Source organism: Marmota monax, unplaced genomic scaffold, assembly GCF_021218885.2.
Source record: "Marmota monax isolate L192 unplaced genomic scaffold, Marmota_monax_Labrador192_F-V1.1 WCK01_AAM20220418_F8-fsc00075, whole genome shotgun sequence".
Classification (NCBI taxonomy): domain Eukaryota; kingdom Metazoa; phylum Chordata; class Mammalia; order Rodentia; family Sciuridae; genus Marmota; species Marmota monax.
Genome location: NW_026694772.1, coordinates 7858968 through 7864144, shown reverse-complemented (window position 1 = coordinate 7864144; position 5177 = coordinate 7858968).

Below are 5177 nucleotides of genomic sequence, written 5' to 3'. Positions count from 1 at the left end.
TATGTTCTCTCCTTCATATTAATTTCTTAGTACATATTTTTGGCTTTCTTATAGTTTTTTGTTCATAATAATTTCTGTTTACTATCTTTATGGCCCAGAAAAACTGTTTATAACTCCAGTTCATCTTCACACAGAGAAATTCTTCATTCATTTTCTTTGTATTGGTATTTCTTTATTATTAGTAGTAGTAGTAGGAGTAGTAGGAGTAAATGGACACAATACATTTATTTATTTACTTATTTATATGCAGTGCTAAGGATCAAACCCAGTGCTTCACACATGATAGGCAAGAGCTTTACCACTGAGCCACAACCCTAGACCTGTATTGTTATTTCTTAATTTTAATTTTCAAGAGAGGAAATTGGATTGCCTTTACCTATCTTCTCATACTATGTGGGTACATCCAGCTCAAGGACTATCTACCCTTGAATAAAATATACCTACATATGGCTGTTCCTGCTACATATGAGCAGAGGCTGGGGGAAAAGTAGTTCCTACGAAGGAGCCCCGGGTAAGGAAGGCAACATGATTAATTCCATGTACTTAATAAAAAAAAAATTATGTGTATGCTTAAATAAGAATGAATATTTCTCTTTATATTCATGTTTTCAGTTTTTTTTTAATTTTTTATTGTGAGTTGTTCAAAACATTACAAATTTCTTGACATATCATATTCCACACTTTGATTCAAGTGGGTTATGAACTCCCACCTTCACCCCATACACAGATTGCAGAATCACATCAGTTACACATCCATTGATTTACAAATTGCCATACTAGTGTCTGTTGTGCTCCGCTGCCTTTCCCATCATCCACCCTCCCCCCTCCCCATCTCTCCCCTCCCGTCCCCTCCTCTCTCTCTACCACCTCCACTGTATAACCCTGAGGGTCTCCTTCCATTACCGTGCAATTTCCCTTCTCTCTCCCTTTCCCTCCCACCTCTCATCCCTGTTAAATGTTAATCTTCTTCTCCTGTTCTTCGTCCCTACTCTGTTCTTAGTTACTTTCCTTATATCAAAGAAGACATTTGGCATTTGTTTTTTAGGGATTGGCTAGCTTCACTTAGCATAATCTGCTCTAATGCCATCCATTTCCCTGTAAATTCTATGATTTTGTCATTTTTTAATGCAGAGTAATACTCCATTGTGTATAAATGCCACATTTTTTTTATCCATTCGTCTGTTGAAGGGCATCTAGGTTGGTTCCACAGTCTTGCTATTGTGAACTGTGCTGCTATGAACATCGATGTAGCAGTGTCCCTGTAGCATGCTCTTTTTAGGTCTTTAGGGAATAGACCAAGAAGGGGAATAGCTGGGTCAAATGGTGGCTCCATTCCCAGCTTTCCAAGAAATCTCCATACTGCTTTCCAAATTGGCTGCACCAATCTGCAGTCCCACCAGCAATGTACAAGTGTACCCTTTTCCCCACATCCTCGCCAGCACTTGTTGTTGTTTGACTTCATAATGGCTGCCAATCTTACTGGAGTGAGATGGTATCTTAGGGTGGTTTTGATTTGCATTTCTCTGACTGCTAGAGATGTTGAGCATTTTTTCATGTACTTGTTGATTGACTGTATGTCCTCCTCTGAGAAGTGTCTGTTCAGGTCCTTGGCCCATTTGTTGATTGGGTTGTTTGTTCTCTCATTGTCTAATTTTTTGAGTTCTTTGTATACTCTGGATATTAGGGCTCTATCTGAAGTGTGAGGAGTAAAGATTTGTTCCCAGGATGTAGGCTCCCTATTTACCTCTCTTATTGTTTCTTTTGCTGAGAAAAAACTTTTTAGTTTGAGTAAGTCCCATTTGTTGATTCTAGTTATTAACTTTTGTGCTATGGGTGTCCTATTGAGGAATTTGGAGCCCGACCCCACCGAATGTAGATCGTAGCCAACTTTTTCTTCTATCAGACGGCGTGTCTCTGATTTGATATCAAGCTCCTTGATCCATTTTGAATTCACTTTTGTGCATGGCGAGAGAAAGGGATTCAGTTTCATTTTGTTGCATATGGATTTCCAGTTTTCCCAGCACCATTTGTTGAAGATGCTATCCTTCCTCCATTGCATGCTTTTAGCCCCTTTATCAAATATAAGATAGTTGTAGTTTTGTGGATTGGTTTCTGTGTCCTCTATTCTGTACCATTGGTCCACCCGCCTGTTTTGGTACCAGTACCATGCTGTTTTTGTTACTATTGCTCTATAGTATAGTTTGAAGTCTGGTATCGCTATACCGCCTGATTCACACTTCTTGCTTAGCATTGTTTTTGCTATTCTGGGTCTTTTATTTTTCCATATGAATTTCATGATTGCTTTCTCTATTTCTACAAGAAATGCCATTGGGATTTTGATTGGCATTGCATTAAACCTATAGAGAACTTTTGGTAATATCGCCATTTTGATGATGTTAGTTCTGCCTATCCATGAACAGGGTATATTTTTCCATCTTCTAAGATCTTCTTCTATTTCTCTCTTTAGGGTTCTGTAGTTTTCATTGTATAAGTCTTTCACCTCTTTTGTTAGGTTGATTCCCAAGCATTTTATTTTTTTTGAAGATATTGTGAATGGAGTGGTTGTCCTCATTTCCATTTCAGAGGATTTGTCGCTGATATACAGGAATGCCTTTGATTTATGCGTGTTGATTTTAAATCCTGCCACTTTGCTGAATTCATTTATTAGCTTTAATAGTTTCTTTGTAGAGCCTTTTGGGTCTGCTAGATATAGAATCATATCATCTGCAAATAGTGATAATTTAATTTCTTCTTTTCCTATTTTTATGCCTTTAATTTCTTTCGTCTGTCTAATTGCTCTGGCCAGTGTTTCGAGAACTATGTTGAACAGAAGTGGAGAGAGAGGGCATCCCTGTCTTGTTCCAGATTTTAGAGGGAATGCCTTCAGTTTTTCTCCATTCAGAATGATGCTAGCCTGAGGCTTAGCATAGATTGCTTTTACAATATTGAGGTATGTTCCTGTTATCCCTAGTTTTTCTAGAGTTTTGAACATAAAGGGATGCTGTACTTGTCGAATGCTTTTTCCGCATCTATCGAGATGATCATATGGTTCTTATTTTTAAGTCTATTGATGTGGTGAATAACATTTATTGATTTCCGTATATTGAACCAGCCTTGCATCCCAGGGATGAATCCTACTTGATCATGGTGTACAATTTTTTTGATATGTTTTTGTATCCGATTCGCCAGAATTTTATTGAGGATTTTTGCATCTAGGTTCATTAGAGATATTGGTCTGTAGTTTTCTTTCTTTGAAGCGTCTTTGTCTGGTTTAGGTATCAGGGTGATGTTGGCCTCATAGAATGAATTTGGAAGTTCTCCCTCCTTTTCTATTTCCTGAAGTAGCTTGAAAAGTATTGGTATTAGTTCTTCTTTAAAGGTTTTGTAAAATTCTGCTGTATACCCATCCGGACCTGGGCTTTTCTTAGTTGGTAGTCTTTTTATGGTTTCTTCTATTTCCTCAATTGATATTGGTCTGTTTAGGTTTTCTATATCCTCCTGACTCAATCTGGGCAGATCATATGACTTAAGAAATTTGTCTATGCCTTCACTATCTTCTAATTTATTGAAGTATAAGGATTCAAAATAGTTTTTGATTATCTTCTGTATTTCTGAAGTGTCTGTTGTGATATTGCCTTTTTCATCCCGTATGCTAGTAATTTGAGTTCTCTCTCTTCTTCTCTTCGCTAGCATCGCTAAGGGTCTGTCGATTTTGTTTATTTTTTCAAAGAACCAACTTTTAGTTTTGTCAATTTTTTCAATTGTTTCTTTTGTTTCGATTTCATTAATTTCAGCTCTGATTTTAATTATTTCTTGCCTTCTACTTCTTTTGCTGTTGTTTTGCTCTTCTTTTTCAAGGATTTTGAGATGAAGTATGAGATCATTTATTTGTTGGTTTTTTCTTTTTTTAAGGAATGAACTCCAAGCAATGAATTTTCCTCTTAGAACTGCTTTCAATGTGTCCCATAGATTCCGATATGTTGTGTCTGTGTTTTCATTTATCTCTAAGAATTTTTTAATTTCCTCCTTGATGTCTTCTATAACCCATTGATCATTCAGTAACCTATTGTTCATTCTCCAATTGATGTATGCTTTTTCCTTCCTTCTTTTATCGTTGATTTTCAGTTTCATTCCATTATGATCAGATAAGATGCATGGTATTATCTCTACTCCTTTATATTGTCTAAGAGTTGCCCTGTGACATAATATATGATCTATTTTTGAGAAGGATCCATGTGCTGCTGAGAAAAAAGTGTAACTGCTTGATGTTGGGTGGTATACTCTATATATGTCAATTAGGTCTAGGTTATTAATAGTGTTATTGAGTTCTATAGTTTCCTTATTCAACTTTTGTTTGGAAGATCTGTCCAGTGGCGAGAGAGGTGTGTTGAAGTCTCCCATGATTATGGTATGGTGGTCTATTAGACTCTTGAACTTGAGAAGAGTTTGTTTGACGAACATAGCTGCACCATTGTTTGGGGCATAAATATTTATGATTGTTATGTCTTGTTGGTGTATGGTTCCCTTAAGCAGTATGTAGTGTCCCTCTTTATCTCTTTTGATTAACTTTGGCTTGAAATCTATTTTATTTGATATGAGTATGGACACTCCTGCTTGTTTCCGAAGTCCATATGAGTGATATGATTTTTCCCAACCTTTCACCTTCAGCCTATGTATGTCTTTTCCTATCAAATGCATCTCCTGTAGGCAGCATATTGTTGGGTCTTGTTTTGTGATCCATTCTACTAGCCTGTGTCTCTTAATTGGTGAGTTTAAGCCATTAACATTTAGGGTTATTATTGAGATATGGGTTGTTCTTCCAGCCATATTTGTTTATTTCTGTTACTAAATATTGTTTGTTTTCCTCTTTGATTATTTCCCCCCCCCTTTACTGTCCTACCTCCCACTGTTGGTTTTCATTGTTATTTTCCATTTCCTCTTCCTGTAATGCTTTGGCGAGGATGTTTTGAAGAGATGGTTTTCTAGCTGCAAATTCTTTAAACTTTTGTTTATCGTGGAAGGTTTTAATTTCATTCTCCATCCTGAAGCTTAATTTCGCTGGATACACAATTCTTGGTTGGAACCCATTTTCTTTCAGTGTTTGAAATATGTTATTCCAGGATCTTCTAGCTTTCAGAGTCTGTGTTGAAAGATCAGCTGTTATCCTGATTGGCTTA